General features: G+C 37.3%; 1 pseudogene; it reads left to right on the forward strand.

The window, feature by feature from the left end:
• The first annotated feature begins 7,282 nt into the window (after window positions 1–7,282).
• Window positions 7,283–27,368, forward strand: LOC109077325 (annotated as a pseudogene).
• Window positions 27,369–27,976: the final 608 nt, after the last annotated feature.

Below are 27,976 nucleotides of genomic sequence, written 5' to 3' on the forward strand. Positions count from 1 at the left end.
AAACTGCGTAGTATGCTATTCTGTGTCAGCTGCGACACAAGGATATGTTTTTTACCATGTATTTATGCCTTGATTTGAATGAAAACAGCAAATCCTTGCAGGGTGGCTGACACAGAAGAGCATAAGCTGCTTGCGCTCAGCAGAATTCTCCAAAATAGTCGCTACGGTGTTGTGGAGAGACACAGAGGAGACAAATTGTTGAATAAAGTTCGTTATTTTTGTTTTCTTCACATACAAAAGTATTCTCGACACTTCATAACGTTACGGTTGAACCACTGATTGGCAGACTATTCTGACGATGTTTTTCACACTTTTCTGGACCTTGACAGTGTAATTATTTTGGCAGTCAATGAGACAGTCACAAACCTCCCTGTTTTTCATCCAAAATATCTTAAATTGTGTTTCGAAGATGAATAAAGCTTTTACAGGTTTGGACCGACGGTGAGGGTTAAGTGATTAATGACAAAATTTCATTTTGGGGTGGAGTATCCCTATAAGCCTCGGTCTGAACCGAAACTGAGTCTAAGGCTGTGTTTTTTATTCAGTGTGTGAGAAACTAGCCTGTACTGGTGTGTGTGTGTGTGGTGTGTGTGTTGGGGTGTGTGTGTGTGTGTGTTTGTGTGTGTTGGGGTGTGGGAGTGTATATGTCTGATTTAGTATTAATTTGTCAACCTGAAGTCATAATTGATAGGGATACACAATATCTTGGTATCATTTCAGTTGTCAGTGGATAGTTGTCAGTTTTTAAATAATTATTTATTTACTACTTTATCGTTATCCAGTAATTCTCTTTCTTTCTTCATATTGCACATTATAATTTCAGGATGCCTAAAATTCATTTGTAGAATTTCAGTTTTTACTGATTTATTTTTAACTAATTCATAAAAATTGTATATAATTTTAATATCAACCATGTTATGATTATTGGCCATAACACTTATCATTTATCCGTATAAGCCAGAATTTTAAAAATGGTGCCCTATCAATTGACCCTGTTTACTTCCTCTCTTGTTTTGCATGACTCATCAGTGGCATGTACTTCAAAGATTGTTTTTTATTTTTTTATTTTCTGTTTAAATATTGAGAAATGGAGCAGTAAGAACAGGCCCATCTACATTTGCTGCAATGTCAGATAACTGTTCATTATTTTATTTTAACGTATTGATTTAGATCATTGTGGTGTGGATAGTGACTGAAAAAAGCCATAGTTTTCATAGTAAATGCATCGTAAAACCATTGGGGAACGGTTCTGTTTGCTTAAACTAATGTTATCACTTTCAAACGAGGCTTTTCTTTTTTTCTGTTGACTGTTTTATTGACTGAAGCCTTGGCTTCAATTCTGATTCACAGTATCAAGCCCATTTTTAATCACATTACAGCCTTATTTAACAATTGTGTACTTGAAAAGCTGCAGAAAACCGCTTTAGCAATTAATTCCAGCCACTGCTAGTATATAAATCCAATCAAGCTTTGCAGATTCTTGCAAAAAAATAACATGTCACTCTTACGGAAGTAAAATGGGTTAGAAATGCATTTTCATGTTGACTTTTAAGGATTGTAAAAGCAGCTTTAGGTGTTTTGTTCAGTTTTTCTTTTCTGCGATTCACATTTCTTGTGTGACATTGATGTCTGTGTGTGACGTGACTGGATCAGTTTGCCTGTTCTATCTTCTTCGATCTGTCATTCTGCCTTAAACCATTTAGCTTTTGAATGCACATGTATGGCCTGTAGGTAAGGCTGGACTGGGGTTCCTTAGACAACCTCTGTAAAAATTTGATTAGACGATCACCTTCTTATTAACCCCCTTTTGCACCTTAGCCCAAGCTGTAAGGCGTTCCGTCTGAGTATTTTTTTCATAACTTACCCTTTCTCGTCTGGAGGTGTTATACCGCAAAACTGGACTGACAAGCAATTTATGATCAAAAACATTTTCATTTTTTTATATCGGTGGGCACAATTTGTGGGTGTTGAAAAGCACAATCCTACAGATTCTCTCCTTCTAGTATGGTTACATAGCAGCGAGCCTCTTTCCGGGTACAAAAGACATCACAGTCAACATGTTATGGTTTTTAGCGTCTTCTTATAACCCGAGACAAAATTGTTTAGAAACACTGCCACAGTCACAGTAGCCATGAGATTGTTGCTGTCTGCACAGCTTTTTTTTTACTGTAATGTTTGATGAATGCTGTTTTTTGGTCTGTCTGTGTTCCTCACACATTGCTCAGCAGCAGATCCATCTTGATCTGTCATCATTTGATCTGCTCATGACGGCAGATTCAGGATCGCTTGACCTGAGTAACAGCTGAAATTATATACTTTGTCATCCTTCGATATAGAATGAGAGAACGGTGCCCTTCTTTTCTTGTAATATATGCCCCAGCTTCTCTGATTACTATTTACACCCCCTTCACAATTTAACCTTCTCTTCATTGAGGGACGGCTGATGTTTGTCAGTCCCTTCGAGTAGTTTGTATTTAAATCAGACGTCCTAGGCCACTACAGCCTCACAGGATGTACTTGACCAAAAACACTCATATGGCACATAATGTGTGTCTTCCCTGCACTGTGAATGTACCTGTGGTGTGTGTGTTTGAATAATTTTAGACGGTGAGCTTTGATATCTGTTGTGTTCTTATGCTGTGTTGCAATCTTGCTCTGCCTCATGCTAAATTTGAGCTGTTTTTTGTGGTGACTGAAAGTGTGAAAGGCTGCCTTTTTTCTTTCAATATGATTGTGACTATTGTGTTTTCATTGGTGTTCACTGTGATGTGCCACAATATTTGGAGGCCAGGATCTGATTATATGTCTCAAAGCAAGAACTGCTTATTCAGGGCCAGATCTGTCCTGATTATGTAACAATGAAGCAACTCTTTAACACTGCAGCAATGAGTTAGCAATGTTTGTATTGATACTGGTAAGGCCTTCTTCTGTGAAAATGGTAACAAAGAATTTGCTTATTTGTTTAATAGAGACTGTTGTTATGGGTTGTGGTTAATAGCTCTGCTGTAGCAGGCTAAATATTAATAGTGAAGACCCTAGAGGAATGTAGTTTTATAAATACACTACCCATTTGAAAGTTGGGGTCAGTAAGGCATGATCTTGTTAAATTTGAACAGAAATGAATGCAATACTACAGCTAGGGGTGCTATTAAATTGATAAAAAATTGTCAGTTTTTGAACTTTATAGTCATCAATAAATTAAAACATTTTCCACAAAAAATTTAAGCAGTCCCACAGCTGTTTTCAACATTCATAGTAATAAGAAATTGTTCTTGAGCATCAATCCAGCATATTAGAATGATTTCTGAAGGATCATGTGACACTACCCCCCCCCCCCCACTAAAGAATGGAGAATGAGAACTAAAAATTTGGCTTTAAAAATCACAAGGAAAAATACATTTTAAAATGTATTAAAATAGAAAATATTTATTTTAAGTTTTTATAATATTTCACAATATTACTGTTTTTAGATCAAATAAATGCAGCCTTGTTGAGAATAAAGAAACTTTTCCAAAAAAAAAAAAAAAAAAAAGATGTTACTGACCCTAAACTTATGAATAGTATTGTATGCCATTACAGGTGATTTGAAATGATTAAAACAAATAAAAAATGTAATTGAAACTTATGTATATATCTGTTAAGTATGTTGATGTATTAACAGGTTTAGAATATGAAGGGATATTAACCTGAAAAACCTCAGTCGAACCATAATATACCTTTAGCGAAAAAATAGGATCCGAGGGAACAAAAGCCTATACAAGCGTGTACATTCCATATTCTGTGTCACACACACAAATTCAGTATTTCTGTTGGTTTTGAGTAGGGTTTCAGACTGGGCTTCAAGTTTAGCTGTGACTGTTTTGACTTTTTTTATAGAAATGCCAGCTCACTGCCAGGTCATGAACCTAAATGCTGTTGTGCTTTAATATATTTGCAGTGACTGACGTGCTGTTATATCTGTATTGTAAAGAGTTGATATTACTTGTCTCATTTAAAAGCTGAGTTAATATTTTAAAATGAAAACATTAATCAGCAGTTGTAAATTGCTCTCAATAAACCTTTAAAGGTTAATCTTATAAAATGTTTACTAAGAAGATATAGTTCAAGTTTAGTGCTGTTTTGCTTGGTTTGTGGTGCTTTTGTAATTCACTCGTGTGTGCAGTAACTGAAACTGTAAGAGTGTAAATGAAGACTTGTGTCAATGCTTCTTTTATACCGATATGTGATGAAGCACTGTCTATCAGCACATGTATGCTTATATATTAGCACTTCTATTGGCAGTCGGACTGATCTATCATCATTGGCTTGCACCTGTTTGGCCAAACAGCAGCGTCACTGTGATTGGTTGTGATCATTCTTTTCTTAATACAGTGATTAGAGCAGTTTCAATGCTTATTTCTGGAGCATCGTTTTTGTTGTTATTTAATATACAACGTGCTAGGAAGTGTCAGAGATGTTGTGTACCTGCTTTGTAATTTAAATTGTTACAGTGTGCAGGATAACAAGGTAATTTGCTTGTTATCACTAAGCTTTGTAAATGGTGAAATAACAAATTGATCATTCTCAGGTTAAATAACGTGTTGTGGAGTCAGTGGCTTTTAGTGTTTATATATCTTAACATTTTATTTTTACCCAAAAAAAAAATATGTGCAATTTTTTGAGCACTACTAGCAGTTTCCAATAAAAAATTGTTTACTCAGAGTTTGGTTCTCAGATTTAGTGAACATTTTCTGTGTGTTGCCATTATTTAACCTTTATTATGTATTATTATTATTATTATTATTATTATTATTATTATTATTATTATTATGTATTATTAAGGATTGTTAACCCAGAAAGGAAAGTTCTGTCCTTAATTTTGTCTTAAATTGAGGTATGGTTGTCACACAAAACTTTTTGTTGCTTTATATATTTAAGCTTAACAGCTTCTAAGAGTACCCAGGATAGTCTTTTACATTTTTTTGTCTGTTGATATTTTTTTTTTTCCAGTATTTTTTTTTCAAGGTTTTTTTTTTTTTTTTCAGTTTTTCAATTTTCAGTTTTATTTATCTATTTTTTTTATTTCCTGACTTGTTAACATTACTTAATGCTTGAGCATTTCAAAGAGTACCCAGATATTTCTGTTAAAATTGTTTGTATTTTCATTAGATTTCCAAGTTATATTTCAAGTAATTTATTTTTATTCATTTTATCTTTTTAATTTTTTCAATCTGTATTATTTTCTTTTTTTTTTGTATTTTTTGTGTTATTTATTTATTTTAGCTTGACTATTTCAGGAGAGTCTATGATTTTCTTTTAAAATCTTCTTTTTTGTGTGCACTGTCCCTTTTAAAAAGAGGGCAGTATGTGCATTAGTAATGCCAGAGAAAAATCCCTCAAACATCTTGTCAGTGCCATTTTAATTCCTGCTAATTAGGCCACATTTAATAATATTTTGCTTTTTTTCTCAGCCTAACAGATGGCTGTTAGTCGGCTGAATTTGGCCACTGCAGTTGCCAAACACCATTTGACTGGAGATGTTGAAGTTCTTTCATCTCAGCTGAAAGACCGATAGCTATATTAACAAAACACAATGTCTTCTAATATCTGATGCACTGTTAAAATTGCTTCACAGAAGGGCCTTCACATTCATAAATACATAAATCATTTGGCCCATACAGCTCATTGATAGTCATCAGTATTTACTCTGAGGATGGCACAGAATTAATGTAAACACATGTCTCGAGTAATATCGAGGTCTATGAGTGTTTAGAATAAACCACAGGATATGATACCAATGCGGTCCTCAACCAAGAACAGGCTATAGAGTCAAGTACAGTCACATCAAAGAAAAGATTCATCTACAGTGGAATGGAAATGTGGCCCTTAATCTTCAATACCAGAGGACTCAACTTTTTTTTCCCCCATGAGATTTTTTCAAAGTAATGCAAACCAATTTTTCAAATAACACCATTTTTAAATATGTTAAAGCCCGTATTAATGACGATAACCTAAAGTAAAAAAAAAAAAGAAATTCTTCTAAATTTAAAATAATTGCAGTCCACAACACAATTAATACAATAACGAGAGATTAACGATATCATGGAATTACTTTCAATTAAAATTATTTTATTTTCCAGCCGATAAACGATAATGACACTAACAGCTAATCAGAATCCATCCTACTTTAAAGAGCTCAAACGTTTAGAGTGGCAGATGACAAAATTGCGCGCAACTTTCTTTCTCGCCTGAACGTGCTGATGATGTATGCAAACACATTTGACAGGCAGGCAGGACAGCCTGTCGTAATGTTCAGGCCGAACATTTGTAATTGGACGAAAATTTATGGTCCTATGCTGTTCCACAGACAATATAAATACAAATAAATAATTTTAGACCACTTAACATAGTGATTGCTATCGGAAGTGAAGAGACTTTTCAACCAGCATAACAAAAATGTTTTTGAACCAAATCGCCTATCCTGCTTTTAAAGCTGCAGTCCATAAGTTTTGCATCTTTGTCTCCATCCTTGTTTGAAACCTGCAATTGCAGTAATTTGCGGAATTATGGTTTTTAGTTTCAGTGGGACTTTAATGTTACTATACTTTTTAGCTGCTTAATGTTACTATTGTTCATAGTTTTAAACATTAACTCAGAAATGCTGTAGAAGTAGGCTATTGTTATTGAGAAATTCAAATTAGCAATTGCATAATGTATTATAAATTGAACCCTGTTTATAAAGTGTTATTGAAATCTATAATTCCTGCGTTATTTACAGTCTTTCACTGGTAAAAAATTGTATTTCAGTTTAATAGTTTTGTGTTAAATGTGTTTAAACAATCCTTTGTACTAGGGTATAAAGATTATATCACTCTTGTGTCATGCTATTAAAAGTATAATGTGATTTCCAAGCTATGTATTGTTGTGGATAAATATAAAATCGATATGGGAATGTTATTATACCTTGAAACCACAAAATAAAATCATTACTATATTACTTCATCCTCCCCTAAACAGACCTATAAACAAAGTAACAAATCGTACAGCAAACAATTTATTTTAGCCTATATCTGCATTATAATGATGTCTGGACTGATCAGTCCATGCACATGTGATGTGAAGGTGTAACCACAGAGGTTCGTGTTGTGTGTGCAGGACAGATGTGTTTCCCCAGCAGTCTCGCCGACCCGCCGCGCTCTCACACTGCCTCCAGCTCCGGAGCGCCTTATAACTGCTTTATTACCACCGCTGCACGCGCTGCGAGGACGGACCGGAGCGGGTGTCACGTCCACAGGGAAAACCCATCACCGTTTGCTAGTGTAATTACACAGGCGTTGAGATCAAGTCTTCAGTAGCGTAAGATCAGATAGATCGCGCTGTAATCCAGGATGTTATAGCGCATCTGTCAACCTGTGCAGAAGGGAATTATCCCCTCAGTCGTGATTTCTGCTTCGGGTAAGCGACAAAATCTCGCTACAGTGGATGAAGAGGCCTTGAAAATAGCGACGCATCGCTGCCAAAGCGAATCTAAAGAGGAAAGAGCGATAAAAGAGCATTAATAACGCACGTTATTCGCCTTTGCGCCGCGGATTTTTTTGGCGTTTCCATGGACACATCACGTTGATGCGCAGGTACGCGGTTACACAATGTACTGTGTTATGATGCATGCTGTAGTGTGCAGCCGATATGTTAAAAGAGATGTGTTTTATGATTCAGCAGTTTTAATGCCTAGTTACATCTTGTGCTTGACTTTCATTTGCGCAAGTTATCTATTTTTCTAGATGTAATAACGGTGCATTAGCTGGGCTGACTCAGATGTTCAGAAATACATATGCGCTGATGATGGTTTATGTTAATGCAGCATGCTGATTCTCTGCAGATCATGATGTGTGAATACATGACGAAGGGAATTCCCTGCGTTATCTGATAGCGCTGCATGCGATGCGTGTCGTGAGAAAAGGCGTCACGGCTCTGTGGAATTTGTGTGCGCGCTGGGCTTTACCTGCAGATACTAAAAAAAAAAAAAAAAAAAAAAACCTTCATGTGAAGAATCTGCTGGATCGCACCTAGTGGCGCGAGAGAAGATCGAGCTCATATGATGTAATACACGCTTCTGCTGAGTAATAAAAATAAATTAAAAATATTTTTTTATTTTTTTACTGTTTTTTCGACAACATAGACCAACGTTTAAATAAATGCTCCAATAAATAAATATTATTATAAATAAATATTAAGAGGCTGATAAAATGAAATTGGGGTGGGAGATTAAGCGGTGTTAAGTTTATATGCGTTCATTTTCATACAAGTAAACAATATAGGCTATACTTCAATTAGATATCCTATAGTTATATTACAAATTAGTTAGTGTCTTCCATTCCAAATAAACCCTAACAAACTTAAGTGGCAACCATATGCAACAGTAGCTGATCTTTTTTTAGTTCTTTTTTTTTTTTTTTTTTTTTTTTTTTTTTTTTTTGCAGTCAAAAAACGCACAATAAGTTTTGTTTTCTTTTTTATTATTATTATGAACTTACCACAAGATTGCAATATCGTAATAAGTGCCATATAGCTTAAGTAATCTAGTAATACAAATGCCTAAAGAAATCCCTTTAAAAAGTCAGCTCCCTGAAAGTCACTGCATAATTTGCAGGCTGATTTTGATATCCTTATTACTGATGCTGCAGTACTCCCCCAGTTATTCTATATTCATAATGCTGCATCACATTTTCATTTAGCAGAGAGATGGCTGAGATGTGAGGGAGAGCAGGAGATGGCAGAATGAATGTTTGATTACATTATCCATTATTCGTGACATATGAGAAAGACCCCATGTAGTTCTTTGCCTTTTCTAGAATTATCCCCTGCAACAGATGCAAGAAACCACTAAGGTTATCAAAAGCCTTACAAATTATACGCTTACAATGTTTGTGAAGAAAATATTTATAAATCATTCTAAAGTAAATTGGTACGTCCATGTTGAGCCGAAAGTAGCAGTCCTGAGTTTGTTAATGGATGACACCTAAAAAGCTGACAAGATGTGTCAAACAGTCAGTAGTGTGTAGTTCCATACTTGTGTTGTGTCTGCTGTTGCTGAATGTCTTTGGTCTATAGCGAGTGGAACAGTTCCGCTCCTGTGCCATTCTCTGTGCCAGCTTCCCAAGGTGCCCGTTATGTCAAGAAGCAAAGACTGCAGTAACCTCCGCTAGTGCACAGAGGGGTTCCTGTAGCGATAGCAAACACTGCATTTATGCATAGGTGAACAGACCTCATTTACTATTTAATGAGCTGTAAGATCAGGTGTCATCCGCATGCAAACACTGCAGAAACTCTCGGTGCTGACATCACCTCCTGTAACGCACTCATACACACATGCACGCTCGCTCAAGCAGTTTTCAGACATGCAATACACTGTTAATCTGCAGTGTAAGACTTCTAATTTAAAATGTTTCAAAAAGCAAGTGCACATATTGTACACGTACAATCCAGTGATCCACATTAGTAACTGCAGCACATACGTGGGGCGCTATGTAAGTACTGTTTAATGTTTGTCAGTATTGGTGAATAAATAGATTATTAAAAGTTCACAGTATAGAAGTTAGTGAGTATGGAGTTTGAATGTGGTTTGTATATCCAGCAGAAACATTATATTCTAGCAGGATATGTTATAATACACAAGAAATAATCACCTTCCATCAGTAGGTTTAGTAGCACTATTTAGAAATTTGGAAACTCTCCAAAGTGTAACCTCAAGTATTTTTTATGATAAACTTCTTTAATTTGTCTGTATAGCTGCTTGTTTAGGAATTCTTGGGTGCATTTTAACCGCTGAGCAGCTTCACAAGATGGAAACAGGCCTTTCTCGAGTTTTCCCCATGGGCTGCACATGAAACTAATACGTGACCAGCGTAGACCAGTGATTCATGAACAAATAACTCTTATGAACTGATTCTTTTCAGGGAATCAAAAACCAACCAGTATAGTTAAAATCATGAACAAATGACTCATATGAACTGGTTCTTTTGACAACTAGTCCAAAAGACCTTTAGAGTTCAGATTTCAGAGTTCGTCACTGGCTGAAATTTAAGTCATTTAATAAATTAATAAGTGTTATTGTTAATAAAATCTGAAAATAAAGTGTAATACAAAAAATTATAAAAATGAGATGAACACTTGACCGTAAAGACTTAAGTGCTTACACCGGCTAATAAATCAAATAAATAAGTTTATAGTTAAAGTACATTAGTATAATTACTAAAAAACTGAAATAAAATAAAGCTATATAATTTTTTTTTTAAACTAATAAACATGACAAAGCAATAACAAAATTACTAAAACTTAAATTACAATTAAAATGAAAACTGAAAATATAAAAATAAAAGCTAATTCAAAAATATTAAAGAATGCTGTAATAGTTTAAATATAGTTCTAAAATAACTTTGGAATTAACAATCGTCTATAGTGGTTAGGGAAAACATATCACTTACTGAACTGCAAGTTGTCATTAATTTCAGTGATGTACATCTCAAAATGATATATATATATAATTATGTTATATAATAACTGTTCACATTTAACTGTACTTGAGTATTTTCTCTTTACTGAAGTTTCTCTTTCCTTGTTCCTCTCTCTCTCTTTGTCACTTTCCTTACCATTTCCCATATTTTTTTCATACCCCTCACGCCTGTTCATTAGATTTTAAAGACCCTTAGTGCAGAGATATCTGAATTAAAGATATATTCTTTAGTTCATTGTGTATTCTTAGATAGAATGTGTTGATGATCTTCTCTTAGGACCCGAGAAGGATTGTGCTTGCTAGCTGGATCCCACTGGCCAATCAATGGAAATAACTAAGCTCTTTTAGATTCATTAAAGATTAATTAAATACCTTATTCTCGGACCGTTAAGGTCAATAGCCATTACCACAGCCAAGTGGTAATAGCAGACGACAGGCCTATCTGGTCCTTCACCTGTATGTCCAGACAATTACAGGTCAGCCCAGCTCTGATCCAGGATTCAGGTCAGGGTTCTCCATCGTTCCGGCTTTTTCCTCAAACTCACCCAGTTTACAGACGTGCTCCCACACAGTTGCCACCATTCGCCCCTCTCTTGCCACAGCAGTACTCCCGTCCAGGCCTCGCTCCGGCCCGGCGTCAGGCATGGCGCCTCAGGGGCGGGATCACCTGGCCACACGGGAGTCTGCAGGACGTAGACGGAGCCCAAATGTGCGGCACACACTCAGCCCGGAGAATCTTCGGAGCTTAGCCGAGCGCGGTGGAGCCGAGCAGGCTGGAGTTGGACTCCTCAGAGCCAACAGTGATACGGACCTGGTCAGTTCTCAAGGACGATCCTCACTCACAGCTTCTACTTTAGAGTTCACTCTGGGCCGGGGCCAGAACTTGGTCATCACATGGGATATCAAGGAAGAGGTGGATGCTACAGACTGGATTGGCATGTACCACATAGGTAAGAATTGGGGTAATTGAGTTTATACACTTGATTTACAATAGAGTTGATCTAGTCATATTGTATGAATTTAAATAAATTATGCATGTCTACTAGATAACTAAAGGTGCGTCACATTAGCGAAATTTCACAGTTTCACAGTCATGTTTGTAGTTTACTGTCAATAGTGTAGTGATGTATAAAGCACAGCTCACAAAATAAGCAGCTTTCTATTCATGTTGTCCATAATATCAAGCCCATTTAAACTTATATTTAAGCAAACTGGCAATCAAATACATTCTCATTTATTAAAATAATAACATACACATTTATCCAAAGCAAATTAGTATGAATGAAACAAAGTAATTCATCCTAAGGAGGCAGTTACATAAGAAGTTTCAAAAATGCTCACAAAAGTACAGCTACAACATAGAGACGCAATATCATACGAGTAGAATTTAAATAAAAAGTAGCAGGACGCTACCATACATGCTGTTGGACATGTTTATAGATTATGAGAGACAGATCCATTCACCCGCTGTGCCCTTCAGTCCTCCTCCTTAAACACTGAGATCACAAATCCTCACTGTCATGTAAAAATATGAGACTGGAGCAAAGTGATACATCTGGGCATAAAGCCACTAACCACTGAATTGAAGGCCAGCAAAACTTTACCTTCGCAAGGGTCTTATCTCTAAGGGGCTCCAAGTTTCGACAACTAAGCAGACATTCAGTAATGGCTTCAGTGTAATCTGCCCTACATTTGTTCTTTAGTAGATGACTAATGCTGTGTAATGTAATTTACACTGCCACTGTAGAATCTGTATTGCTAGTGAAATTTGCCATCATCATGGGCTGCTGTTTTGCTAATTGGGTTTATTCTGCTCTCTGTACCACCAATTTGCCACATGAAAATAAATAGACAGGTGGCATGTCCAGAATGGATTTAATGTCAGCTGCTATAAACATGCACACACACAAATGTATATACAATTATTTATTTTTATTTTTATTAAATTTTTTTCAGATGAGACCTGTCCATCAAATATGTGGGATTGCAAGAACCGTGGGGTTAACGGTACACAGTGTGGTCAGATTTTCTGGAGGCTGGAGGCAGGGCCTTACTTTCTTGAAGGTGAGTGACACTGCAGCCAACAGCTGACCTCCACCTTGACGTTATAAAAAATTTAATAGACTAGGAGGTTAGACAGAAGAATTTAGAAACTGCATTCACTTGTTTTTACATTTTTGGTGCCCAGAATTCAGCTTGAAATACTGAACATGTTAGCAATGCTTAAGGTTATAAAAAGGAAGTGTAATGTTCTATTTGGTACAAAATATCACGCTGACTCTACAAATATGATGGGCAGATTTATTATGTTGGCACTTTTCTGGTTATCTCTTCTAGCTGAGACAAGGATCTCTTTTAAGTACTATCATGGAGTAAGCGGTGCGCTGAGAGCCACAACTCCCTGCATCACAGTCAAGAACCCCAGAGCCTCGGTCAGTGTGTGTGTGTGTGTGTGTATGCAGACATTATTCTTTTGATATCATTATAGCTCACAAAGCACTGGATATATCCAGTGTTTTATGAGCTATTTTTGTGTGCTGAAAACTGCATGAGTTGCATACAAAGTTCAAAAGTTTGGGGTCAGTAAGATTTAAAAATACTGTTCTGCAGCTGTCTTGTTTGCTACAGGGCCAGACTATGATTGGACTGGTAAAGGTTATACAGTACATGAGGTGCTAAGTGCTAAATGGCTGTTTGACTGCATCCTCACATGTGTTTGAAGGTCAGACATTTCTCTGTTCCCATAAGTGCAGGCCATTTATCATGTCGCTGGATGGATATAGGGAACTCAGTCATATAGATACGGGAGCTTCTGCTTAAATTATCATTGTAAGTCTGTGTTTATTACATAAGAAGGCCAGGTGTGTGTTGTCTCTCATATCAGTCTATATTCTAGGTCGAGGGTCAAGGTGAAGGACAGCAAGCTTCGGACAGCAGCCGAAAATTGGTCAGCTTTACTCTATCAGGTACGTTTTCTGTGTGTAAGACAGAAGGCAATGATCAAATGATGATTTATACTCTTCAAATAACTTATAATGCTGTTATCCTACAGGCAGATTTATTCAAGCTGTTTTTATTGATAATTGGACTGTTGTTTGTTTTAGATATCCGGGCTTTGGGGCTGAAGAAGGGGATGTTTTTTAATCCAGACCCGTATTTGAAGATGAGCATTCATCCTGGCAAGAGAAGTTGCTTTCCAAAATTTTCTCATCATGGCCAAGAGAGACGATCTGGCATTACAACTAACACTACTAATCCTGTGTGGCATGGAGAGGTGACACACACACGCATGCAAAGAGAAACAAACTCTCTAATGCAGGGCATGAAAATACAGACACATTCACTGGCAAATAAACAAGTGCTGGAACAGTTCAGACCAAGATAGTATTCTTTTTTTTTTTTTTTTTTTTCTTTTTCAATTCTCTCTCTCTGTTTTTCCATCTAGAAACACACTTTTGTGGCTCTTATGACAGACGTCTTAGTGATTGAGGTTAAAGACAAGTTTGCTAAAAGTCGACCAATTATTAAGCGCTTTCTGGGTCAACTGACCATTCCGGTGCAGATGCTGCTGGAGAGACACGCATCAGGGTGAGCATCATAGCAGCATTTCATCTGATCATCACCACAATATCATGTGTCATTTATGTAAACAAACATGTTTCTGAACATAAACACTGATTTTAGTCACAGTTTAACTGATCAGTAATACACTACTGTACACAAGCTTGGGGTTGAGAAGACTGTTTAAAATGTTTTTGAAAGAAATCTCTTATGCTCACTAAGACTGCATTTATTTGAAGAAAAAAAAGGACATTAGTGACATTAAAAACATTTGTGTAATGTTAAGAAATATTTCTATTTTGAATACATGCAGTTCTCTTTCTATTCATCAAAGAAGCTCGAGAAAAAAAAAGAAGATAAAACGTATCAAGTTTTCCACAAAAATATTAAGCAGCACCACTCTTTTCAACTTTTGAACCTGAAATTATATTACACAATATTACTGTTTAACTGTATTTGATTAAATAAATGCAGCCTTGGTGAGCATAAGAGACTTTTTTTTTCAAATCTTACCAACTCCAAAATTTACAACAGTACTCAATATGTGTAAATAAATGTGTGTGTTTATATGGCTTCAGGAACCAATCACTGAGCTTCTCTCTATGTCGTCGTTTGCCCACTGATCATGTGAGCGGTCAAATGCATTTTAAAGTGGATGTTACATCTATGGGCCAAGATGGTAAGATCACATGCACATTTACGCTGACTAAGCTGTTCATTTTCAATGGTTTTGGAATAATTTTACCCACTTCTCATAGACATTTCTCCTGAGACAATTCTGGGGGCAGCAGCCCTCAATGGAGCTCCTGGAACCCCTTCGGATGATGAAGAGTTGCCCCATCCTCTCCCTGTCCCATCAGCAGGCCCTTCCCCCACCGGCTCCTTGGGTTCCCATAGAAATGGGGAAGGGAGCAGCATTACCTCCCCAGACACAGAGATGTATGGTACCACCCTGGACGATGAAGCCCCTACTTCACCTGACCCGCTCCAGGTTTCTTTCAGTGAGCAGCTTGATGCCATTGATGCCCCTAAGGGCCCGGGAGATAGGCCTTTTGGGGCAGCTTCTCCCAAACTACGATCCAGCTTTCCCACACATACGCGCCTCAGCGCTATGTTGCATATTGACTCAGATGAAGATGAGGAAAGGTCCGCTGCTACAGAGGCTACGCTGCCTACATTTAATAGTGCTTCAAGGACTCAAAACACCCTCCCAAAACCACCAATTACAGAACCTGTGTTTGAAAGAACTGTAGAGGAACCTCCAGAAGAGGCTGGCATGGAGTCTGAAACAGAGACTCTGAATATAGGGATAGAGGTGGCTCCTGAGCCAGAGGTCGTGCCAAGTTCAGTGGCCCCTGAGGTGGAAACCGCCAGTCTGATAGAGAGGCAAGAGGAAGAGGAAGAGGATGAGGAAGAGGGGGTGGCACCCAGTGAGGAGCTGGCAACTGAAGTTGATATCTCTTCAATGGCATCTGACTGCTGCCCGGGCCTTGCGTCTGCTTCTCAGGTCAGTTGAGGGTTAACTGAAAGAAGACTTAATTTATTTAAGTTTTTAAGTGGGTCAATGACATTTAAAAGTGTCCAGTCCTTTTACAAATCTAGTTTAAATCAGTGTTGTAATTGTTAACTAAAACTAATAAAAATCATTAAAAAATCATTAAAACATTCAAAAATTAATGATAAAAAATATATGAAAAATAAAAATCCACAAAATTAGAAATGTTTTGGAAATAAAAATGTTTAAGTACTTAAATTACTAAAACAAAAATCTAAATCGTGTATAAATATAAACATAGAAAACTAAAACTAATAGAAATTACTACATAACAAAATTACTAAAACCTAAACAAAACTAAAATGAAAACAAAATATAAATATATAAATATATCTATATATATATATATATAATATTTATAATATATATAATATTTATCACCCAGAACATTTTACTTCGGAGATGTTCCACTTGCTTTGTCATAAAAAGATCAAATTATCTGCATATTGGTTACACCACATGACTTTGAAGAAATAATAATAAAAGATTATGCCAAATTTCTTAATAAAGTTTGCTTTTCAAGAATTTAATTCTTTTAATGAATGTTTATTCTTCAGTATGATACAATGACAGTTTGATCACCCTTTTATGGCCTAAAATATCAAAATTCATAAATTAAAGAGGTCATATGATGTTGCTAAAAAGAACATTATTTTGTGTATTTGGTGTAATGAAATGTGTTTGTTGTTTAAGGTTAAAAAACACATTATTTTCCACATACTGTACATTATTATTCCTCCTCTATGCCACGCCTTTCTGAAACACGTCGGTTTTTACAAAGCTCATCTCTCTGTAGTTAGAGGTGTGCTCTGATTGGCCAGCTTTCCAGTGCGTTGTGATTGGCTGAATACCTCAAGCATGTGACTGAAATGTTACGCCCCTTAACATACTGTAATGCTGTCTCCCGACGCTATGAGACAAAACCAATAAAATCCATAACAAACGAAGCATTTGTTGCATCCAGTGGGGACAGAATTAGTGATAATAATGATTATAATAACTTATACTATCTTTTTACGCATTGTGTTGCATCGCGCTGCATAAACATTAAATCAGGTCTGCATTAGTGATTGGAGAAATGACAAACAACAAGCGCTACTCTACACTGCTCAATCATCAGTGGCAAATTTCTTTCAATATAAAAAATGTACTGTGAGTCAGAACACCGGCGGATCAGGAAACATTCCTCCATAAAATGTGCTGCACACATCTGAATACTTGGGTTGAACTGTTCTGGAACAGTGTTGTAAATACTTAACCACGTGATTTCTAGTCGTGTCCTCTTTTGGACGGCCAAACAAAGTAGTTGTTTGCTTTCACAACGAAACACACGCGTCACACACAGTGGTCTGAGTGAGCGAAGGCTTAGCTTGAGAATGACCCCGGGCTGGACTCCACTTCGTCCACAGTGAAAGCCGATCCGGTGATCCACAGCGCGAAGTTTGATGTATTTCCTCAGCGACCAGCACGGATCAGCTGTAAGATGATGAAGCAGATATCGTCCTCTTTTGGAAGGTCAAACAAATTAGTTTCGCTTTCACAACGAAACACACGGTGTCTCCATGACATGGTGGCTGCGGAGGCAACAACAATACTACAGAGAGAATAAATGTTACGCCTTTCTTTCTTTGCGTGAACATCTGGACGCGTTATGCAAATCTTCCCACATCATGATTTAGAGAATGTGGGGCGTGTTAGAACAAGCCATTTTAGGGGGGCGTGGTTGCCTCTTAACTTTCATAAAGAATATCTCTTTGGATTTGAGACTTTAGTCTTTGCAAATTTACAGATCTATTTTATTCACAGAGCGCGTATAACACTCCAAAGAGAAAGGAAAAACTGAGATTGCATCATATGACCCCTATAAAATTATTTTATGAATAGATAGAGAAATGTATGAACAGCATTTTTAATGTACGTTGATTGAATTAATAGGTAGAGCAAAATAATAAATGTCACATGATTGAGTGTTGGATCTTCTGACCCTTGCACTTGACCTGAAATGTTTTGATGCCAATAAATACAAAGAGAGGGGAAGGTAATCGTTCTCTATGAACTTGATCTTATAGGAGCGGCAGAACAAGGGGCAGAGGCAGCCATTGACCCAGGGGGAGAAGATCTTTCAGATGACCCACCCACAACTTACGAGGTTGGTTCTGAAGAAACCGTCCCAAACAATTGAGCTAGAGAGGGACTTTGGAGGTGCCCCACCCCCAAACCAGAACCATCAGCCAACGAGGACGAGGAATGTGAAGATTGTGACTGAGGACACTATGTCCAGAAGATGGAGCCTGGAGGCGACAGCCGGTGTGTCACAGGAGGATGAAGAAGAAGAGGAGTTAATGCCATCAGTAGATGGAGAATCTGTGGATTCTGAGACCTTCATTACTGAGATAGAATCAGAATTAGGTATTCTCAGAATCATTGAGCTGCCCTTCACTTGACAATTCATTTTAAGATGGAAAAGGAATCAAATATGAGTTTAGAATACATCCTGATGCTGTATGTAAAATATTGCAGGTGTCCCCTCAGATCAACGGCGATCAGCATGTTAGTTCTCTGCCGTCTGTAAGACAAGACATCCACCGATACCAGCGTGTGGACGAGCCCTTACCTCCTAGTGAGTGTGTGTATGTGTTTCTGTATGTCTGCATGTGCTTCCGTGTCTTTTATGTGTGTGTAAACACGTTGCTTATGTGTTATCTGTTTGTTGTAAAGACACTTTCGCCAAATTACTGAATGTAATTTCGGCTTGACAGCATAATAATGTACCATCACACTCTACTCGCCATTCTGATTTCCCACCTTTCTTTTCTCAGACTGGGAGGCTCGTATTGACAGTCATGGCCGTATCTTCTTTGTGGATCATGTGAACCGCACCACCACATGGCAGAGACCCACTGGCCCACCTGCTCCTCAGGGTCTGACCCGCTCCAGCTCCATTCTGCAGATGGAGCAGCTCAACCGCAGGTTAGATAAATAACTTATATTTTTCACATGTCATATTACAAAGCTGAAAATCGAACTTAATACTGAAAGGACACCCAGCAAACAGAATATTCTCCTAATGTTATTGTGACTAAATTTAAAACATTCTAAGATCATTCTTTACAGGCTTACCATACATTAATCTTCTTATGAAGTTCTTGAAAAGCAAAAATTGCTAGAGCACAGGTGTGGTCACATTCACCTTTGTATGCAAAATTCACTGAGCAAAAGCAGTAATTTCAGTAGGAATCCTGATATTTCATGAGAGGGTCATGTGAAGCCGATAGATTTCCCAGCATGGATTTTTACATCAAATTCAAGAACTTACCTGTCCACTTAAAAGAAAATAGCTGAAAAGAAATTATTGTGACAAGATGAATGGAATGAAAAAAATTATACTTGGATTTTGATTGTGCAAAGTAATGTAATACTTTTCAAAAAAAAAAAAAAAAAGTGATTTCTGTATTGTCTCTCTGGCAGGTATCAGAGTATTCGTCGAACAATGACTAGGGAAAAGGTCTGAGGAACAAAAGCGTGGATGATCCTCCTTCTGAAGAGACAGAACTGCTGCCCCACTCCATCGGTGGTAAGCTGGCAATTTCAAAGTGAGAACTACAGATGATGGTGTTTGGGAAAGTAAAAGATCAGTATGCTGAGATAAATGTAAAATGGCATAATCGGGGGTAGAATGAGTGGATTTTGTTCAGTCTGTGCTTGTTGATGTGTCTGTTCTCGTGTAGAATACCGAAGGGGACAGCTTTAGGGGTTCAAGCCAACTCACGTTCTCGTCTGGCTTTGCTGCTTCAGTCTCCTGGTGCAAAGTTCCTCTCCAGTCCAGACTTATTCTCTGTCCTGCATTCTAATCCTGTGAGCTGACAGCACACGGAGACACAGATATCAGTGCTTCACACACACGACACAACACACACACACACCACACACACACACACACACCTTAAACTAAGTCATGATAATATATAGCCGGCATTATTACGAACTACAGAGCACCACACAAAACACGTGAGGGAAAAACAAGAGAACGTGCCACAAATTCACAAGTTGTGGGAACTAATTCTTAATTTGTGTCCACAATATGTTTTTTTTTCTCTATGTATTATATACATTTTAGCTACATTGTAAAATGTTTTCCTCTATTTTAAATTCTGTGTCATTTAGGTCTTTGTGTCTCTCACTTTGTTTTTCTGAGCTCTGTTTTTTGTCTTATTGCATTAATGGGGACTCCTGAGCTTCTAGCCATCTAACAAAAGTTTCCTGCTTACATTTCATATTCGAGTTCTCTCAGGTCATTTTTCCTGGATTTGGTAAACTAACTGTTGTTGCAAAATGGTGCTAATTTGCTAGTTTAACTTTCAATGATATGAGAGAAAATATAGAATAAAATGAGGACTGTAGAGCAGTGGCATATTGCCCACAGAAAACAGTCAGCCTATCCATGTCAGGCCATTATAAACAAAATATTTAATTGCTCAGTGATTCGACTGGCCAATCAGAAATAAAGTATTAAGAGTTGTTTTAACAATAATTTTCTGATTTGTTTTCTTCATTTCCCTTTAGAGTGCTTATTCGCATGTTCAACAAGTAATACATGTCTGAAGCACATGATCAGTAAAGTTCGACGGGAACGTTCAACCAAATTGACTTTCGAACGGTACCAGCACAACCGGCCCTTGTCAACTTCCTCAATCTGTTCTCCAACAAGCAGCTGGAGCTGCCACGGGGCTGGGAGATGAAAAACACGGGACCACACTGATACTTGAAGGTGTGTTTGTATTTTTTCTCCCCTTGGGAGATGTGCACCTGTTCTTTCTTAGGGGCCTCTAGACCTGCATATGAGTAGTCCTAATGCGACAAAATGTAGTGACAGAAAACTGAAAGCTGAGTTTTAGGATGTTCATGTAAGCCCATCTGGTGGGCTTCCTAATGCCTTAATTAGTGTCTCTGACAGGAACAATGAACAGATGCTTGTCTTATTTATTCTAACTGGCCTGTCCGTTCTGTATACTCACACTCTCTATCTATGTGTTTATGTATCACAGCCCTTTTTTGTGGATCATAACTGTCGTGCCACAACATTTATTGACCCACGGCTGCCCTTACAGAACTCCCCGGTCCAGCGGCCTGCTGGCTCACCGACAGCACCTGTCCCGCCAGCGCAGCCACAGTGCAGGAGAGGTGAGAACTCTAGTTCTGTATACAGTGCAGATTTCAGTAATACACATTCACTGCCATAAGTTTTTGAATGGTAGAGTTAAATAAAGTGCTAAACAAAAAGAGCATTTTGTCAGTTCTGTGAAAATCTCTTTGCACCTGGACGTGTTTTTTTTTTTTAATGTGCTGTCTAATATCCTAGTTTCTCTAACTATAATACTGAATTAATTGCTTGTATCTCAAAAAACTTTAATGGGGCATTGTCCTTAGCAGTGTTGGGGGTAATGCATTTCCAAGTAACGCGAGTTACATAATCAGATTACTTTTTTTAAGTAACTAGTAAAGTAACACATTACTTTTTAAATTAGAAGGAAATATCTGAGTTACTTTTTGAAATAACTAATGCCAGTTAATTTATTTACCATGTCTGGACTGACAGCTCTCGTGTTGCCATGTTGAGAGAAATCGGGAGTAAGTGCAGAGGTGTTGTGTGTGCTGTGTGAACATGATGCTTACTGTAGTTCTAGACTAAATATGAACATGTATTTACTCATCTCACCTGCACAAAAACAGATTCAGTATTCCTCAAAATAAATGAGAACAGTCAAACGCAAACTTAGAATATTATACAACCCTGCAATAATTAAATATCTTAAATAAGACAAATATAATTTATGTATTTAGTCCCATTTTATTAACAATAGTGTTTGCTACTGACCTTCGATGATCCAATTCAGCCATAATAAGCATGACATTTGTGTTTCATTTTTGTTATTGCAGAATAGTGTTGAACTTTCTTCATATTCTTCATGACTGCGCACTCTACTGTACAGACATGAATTTACATTTCCTTCAGCCTGAGGCGTATTTATTTCACTTTTGTTGTGAAAAGGGCTTTTACATTTGTAAAATAATTTTTTTATATTAAAAACAAGCAAGCAAACCCTGCCCGGATTTTAAAAAGTAGATCAAAAGTAATGTAACACATTACTTTCCATAAAAAGTAACTTAGTAACATAATACTTTTTTAGAGAGTAACTCAACATTGTAATGCATTACTATGCAAAGTAACTTTCCCCAACACTGGTCATTAGGAATATACACTGAAATCGTGAAGCCTCCTCTCATGTTTCAGGTGGCAGATGACTCTCGCTCTCCGAGTCCTCCCATCCAGGGCCGGTCGTCAAGAAACAGTCAGTATCAGGACTTGGTGCCTGTAGGTGAGTGTGCAATCACATGTTTACAAAATGTGCACACACTGACATATCATAACACATTACACATCTGTGTTTTTACAGCTTATAATGAGAAGATTGTCGCCTTTCTGAGACAACCCAACATTTTTTTGAGATTCTGCAAGAAAGACAGCCGGAGCTCGTGAGAACCACTCCCTTAGGTACATTTTCCTACCGTTTTGTGTTTTAACAACAGATGTCAACAGAGTGCAGAATTTATACTGTACATTTAAGAGATTGTGCTAAATGCTAAAATGTTCCTTTTTTAATTTATTTTTTTGGTTTAGAGAGAAGGTTCAGTTCATCCGCAATGAAGGGTCAAACTGGGTTGGCCCGTCTGTCCAGTGATGCAGACCTAGTTATGTTGCTCAGGTTAGTGTGCACGGCTTTTGCATCATATTAATTACAGCTAATCATATGCCTGCCTGTTTTGCCTTTGCTTGAGATAGGCATGCATTAGTTGACTGTGTATGTACTGGAAGCTAGTGTTCAAATGTTTGGGGTCAGATTTTTTTTTTGAAGTAAATACATTTACTCAACAAGTACGCATTAAATTGATCAAAAGAAACAGTAAATGTGATTATAAAACACAGAGAGATGAGTTTATAGTAAAACTAAAAGTAATTATGATTTCTCATTTTAAATAAATGCTGTTTTTAAACATTCTTTCATCAAAAGAATCCTGATAAAATGTAATAAATTTAAATTGTAATAAATGTAATAAATTAAAATTGTTGTAATATATTAAACTTGTAAGTAGTTATTATAAATTGTAATTATATTCCACAATATTACTGTTGGTATTGTATTTTTGATCAAATAAATGCAGGCTTGATGAGCCTAAGAGATTTCTTTCAAAAAAGAAAAGCAAAACAACAACAACAACAACAAAAAAACATTAAAAAATCTTTAAAATTTAAATCAACCCAAAACCTTTGAATGGTAGTGTACGAACAGTATGTAAAAAAACAAAAGCTGTGCATATTTTATGATGGCCTGACTTTGTACACCTAGCTCAGGTTAGAATACACACACCTGTTACCTGGCCCTCTCTCCTTGCAGCCTGTTTGAAGAGGAAGTGATGTCTTATGTGCCGCCCAATGCCTTACTGCTCTCCAGCTACTCTTCATGCCTCCCCACAGAGCTCCCCTGGTGAGATCTCACATGACCCGGACTCACGTTTTTTACCAAATAATTCCCTGTTTCCCCCCTTTTTCATGCCTTGTATCCGCCATTACAAGACTGAATAATGAAACTTAACATATAATGAAAAATAACAAAAGTGGAAGATCCCCGGGGTGGACTAATCTGTATGTTTACCTGATCATGCATGAGTTTAAAAACAGTTATTCTGATTGTGATATATTTGCTTTTAAATGTTGGAAGAGCCTTGCATTGGGATGGATTTGCCAAGGTAGGTTTCAACCACTTTTTCATTCCATCTATTCACATCTTCTTTTGCTCACAGGAACTCCACGAGCCAATGCTCGAGCCCCTGCACCCTACAAGCGGGATTTTGAGGCCAAACTAAGAAGCTTTTACCGCAATAAAAAAAAATGGAAAACCAAGGGCTTATGGCCAGGGGCGGGGGAAAAGTGAAAGTGAGTTCCATCTTCAAAAACATTTGATAATCTCCATCAACAACAAACATCTGATGTCCACCAGTTCGGTGGTTTGTGAAAGAACTGAAATTCTGTCCGATGGAGTCTAATACTTGAAATAAGTCAAAATATATTGATAAATGCACATTTTTTTTTTCACTTTATTTTGCATTTCTACCAAGAAATTAGCATTGTAAAACATTAAAGGGTTACTCCATCCCAAAAATGAAAATTTTGTCATTAATCACTTATCCCTATATCGTTCCAAAACCGTAAAAGCTTAATTCATATTCGGAACACAATTTAAGATATCTTAAATTGTGTTCCGAAGACGAACAAGCATTTAGGGATGGAGTATCCCTTTACATAACTTGGTTGTTTCTAGATCTTTAGACATATGGTGCATCAAGATAAACTGTCAGCACCAAATAGGGAAGACACTTTGATATGCTTAAATTAATCTGTCCTTCTCTGGATCCTCTGGTTTATTGTGTCCTAATGGGGTTTAAATACTGTTTTCTAGGTTAATAATTAGAAGAGACCACCTGCTGGAGGATGCTTCAAACCAGATCATGTGTATTATTCTCGCAAAAGACCTCCAGAGAAGCAGGCTTTACGTCAGCTTTGTTGGAGAAGAAGGGTTGGTATTATGAGATCATTTAAGTGACGTTTCTACATTACAACAGGTGTTTATCTCATACAGACGTCCAAAGCTGACTCATAACTGTAGCTGTAATTTAAATGAAGATGCCACTTTAGTTCATTTTACATTTTGTAACCTAAACCACATTACAGTATTATTACATATATTTGTGCATTGATTGGAAACTGTCAGTGCATTATATATAGCCGTCTGTTTTTCTTCAGGCTGGACTACAGTGGTCCATCCAGAGAGTTCTTCTTCCTGGTTTCCCGTGAGCTCTTCAACCCATACTATGGACTATTTGAATACTCAGCTAATGACACTTACACTGTGCAGATCAGCCCCATGTCAGCCTTTGTGGACAACCATCATGAATGGTAATCGATCAATGGATGGATGAATTGAATTGAATTTTACAACCAATGTCCAAAGGGTATTATTATTATTATTTTAATAACCTTGTCTTCTATAGGTTCCGGTTCAGTGGACGCATCCTGGGGCTTGCTCTAATTCATCAGTACCTATTGGATGCATTCTTCACCCGACCCTTCTACAAAGGCCTTCTTCGCATGTGAGTCTTCACTTTAAGCTCTTGAGGATGGTAACATCTGTTAATTCTGTCACTAAATATGTAATTTATATCTCTCTGCAGTCCATGTGATTTGAGTGATCTAGAGTTTTTGGATGAGGAGTTCCATCAGAGCCTCCAGTGGATGAAGGACAATGACATTGAGGATATGCTAGACCTCACCTTTACTGTCAATGAGGAGGTGTTTGGACAGGTACTAATGGCTTATGGGTGTGTGTGTTTGTGTGTGTTGGCTGATAGCACAAGTATATTTAGAGGACTAATCTGGGATTTAGCTGATCTCTCAATATTTGATGGTAAATATTTGAGCACTATTCTACATTTACATCTAGAAAAGCCCTAAACGGCCACAAGAGTAACATATCTGCGAAAGTGTTATTTTTAGTATTATTTGTAGACCGTTAGTATGTATTATTATGAATAGTATTTATGCATATTTTGAATAATTATTGTGCAATTAATATTAAAATGACATTTTTTATATTTTCAGTTTTCTTTTTAAATTCAAAGTAGTATTCTTTATGTGCTTTTTGTCATTTTATTGTCCATTAAGCATTAATTTTGTTTTTTTGTTTCAATTTTTGAGTTGTAAGTTTTTCATCCAATATTTATATTTCATATTGTTTCAGCTTTATTTTAGTTATCGTAAAACATTAAAATCAAATGAAATGAAAAAAGTTGGAGCAATAGCCTAGTGTTGCATTATGGGTGTCCCGATTTCGAATCCCTCCCCTCCACTTCACTTCCTATGTACTCCACACTGTGCTATCATAATAAAGGCAAAATCAAATCTAAAAAAAAAAAAAAACCTTTAAAACATACTTTTCATATTTTTTCTGTTTTTCTGTTATATTAGTTTTCTAAGTGAAATGATTTGCTTTTTTGGTGAAATGATTGTAGTTTTCGCCAGGCAGTTAGTAAAAAACTATATTCAATTCCTGCAAATATCCAAATAAACAAGCAAATATGCAAAACATCCCAGCCACAACAGCCTAAAAACCTCATTAGCAACACCCTAGTAACCACCCAAACCACCCTAGCAACACTCTAAGAACCAATCATAACACTTAACAATGGAATTAGCACTTGAAAAGTGATAAGAACAAGTTTATCTCTGCAAATTTTGTACCGGCCAGTACAAGTATCTTTAGAAATGTTAAATCTATTTTAGTTAGCCAAGGTTATTGTGAAATGATATAATATGAGAGTGAAACTGGAGGTTTCTTTATGTCAGATTACAGAGCGTGAGCTGAAGCCGGGTGGGTCTGGCATCCCTGTGTCAGACAAGAACAAGAAAGAGTACATTGAACGCATGGTGAAGTGGCGGATTGAGAGAGGTGTGGCCCAGCAGAGGCCGAGAGTCTCGTGAGAGGATTCTATGAGGTATGATGTCATCTGCGTCTGTGAATATTAATGACTCATGATTTAACTCTGGTTGATCTGAGACCATGTGACTGCACAGGTGGTGGACGTCGCGACTCGTCTCCGTGTTTGATGCACGAGAGCTGGAGCTGGTCATTGCTGGGACAGCGGAGATTGACCTAGCCGATTGGAGAAGCCATACAGAATACAGAGGAGGTATGTTGCCGGAAGAGATTCAGGTGTTGTTTTACACCAGGATATTATAATGTATGTATTAGAGCAGGATATCCATAAGTGTGACTTTATCTCTGTCTTTGAAGGTTACCATGATAACCACATAGTGATTCGATGGTTTGGGCTTGCAGTGGAGGCGTTTCAACAATGAACAGAGACTACGACTCCTTCAGGTACACCCAGATCTCACAAACAGAATGGGTTTGATATACTACCATTCAAAAGCTTGAAGTTATTATTTTTTTAAATAAATTAATACTTTTGGGTAGCAAAGGTGCATTCAATTTACCAAAAGTGACAGTAATGACATTTATAATGTTTTAAAGATAAATGCTGTTCTTTTGAAACTTCTTCTAAGCAAACAATAATTTGCTGATCCGCTCCCCTCTCTCCGTCCCAATCCTCTCCTGTCATCTCTCCACTGTCCTCTCAAAATAAAAGGTACAAAAAGCTCATGAATATAACTTACAAAAAATAAACTAATAAATGCAGCCTTGGTGAGCATAAGGGAACTCTTACTGAAAAAGAACATTACTGACTCCGTAAGATCAGTGAAATTAGCCAAGTCGACATGTACTTTATTTTTTTCCAGTTTGTTACAGGCACTTCCAGCATTCCCTATGAGGTTTTTGCCTCTCTGCGGGGCAGCAACGGCCCACGTCGATTCTGTGTGGAGAAATGGGGCAAAGTGACCCTCCCTCCCACGGTATTTCTGAGCATTTTTTTATGTCTAGTGTCTCACAATGACTTACAATAACTTGTATGTGTTAATCCACACTGATGATCAATCAGCTAATGCCACATTGTCCTTTATATGTTTGTGCAGGGCTCACACACTGCTTTAACCACCTGGATCTCCCTCCCTACCCCTCCTTCTCCATGCTCTACGAGAAGATGCTCACTGCTGTGGAGGAGACCAGCACCTTTGGTCTTGAGTGAGCTTCCATCACAGCAAAAGTGCTATTGATTTTTTTCTTTCCCAGTTCTCCACAACCTGGCTTACCATGCAGGCTTCATTCTCATCCCTCACTCTTCGCTATGACCTTGGTACCTGGACACTTCTATAATTGTTTTGTCAAATTCTACGGAACTGGAATATATACCATCAAATGACTTCACTGGGCATGTGCCAACTCCTGCTCTAACTGTATGGAAATCAAAAATCCTGTAGTAACTGCAATCAATTCCTCAAACAAAAAACAGGGACTTACACATTCACAGAAATCAGGAGCTGGAGTCTTGATCACCTGGCTTTTTTTGGGTTTTCTGTCTGGACCAGTACATTTTGATCTACACTGTAGGGTTTTGCCTTTTTGTTCTTGAATGAGCTGCTTTTTAAGTACAAAGATATTTCATTACAGTAATGTAGTCATTCTAGTTCATATATGTAGGGTTTGAAGGAACAAAGCTGTGATAGTTTTTGCTGCAGGGCTTTGTCATGGAGATATGATGTCAGTTAAGACCAACTTTTTTGGTTTCAGAGGTTTCACTTCGGCGGTCTTGGTTTTGAGGGGTCTGACTCTGGACCTAAATGATACTGATCTTGG

The sequence above is a fragment of the Cyprinus carpio genome, chromosome B9 (assembly GCF_018340385.1).
Source record: "Cyprinus carpio isolate SPL01 chromosome B9, ASM1834038v1, whole genome shotgun sequence".
Classification (NCBI taxonomy): Eukaryota; Metazoa; Chordata; class Actinopteri; order Cypriniformes; family Cyprinidae; genus Cyprinus; species Cyprinus carpio.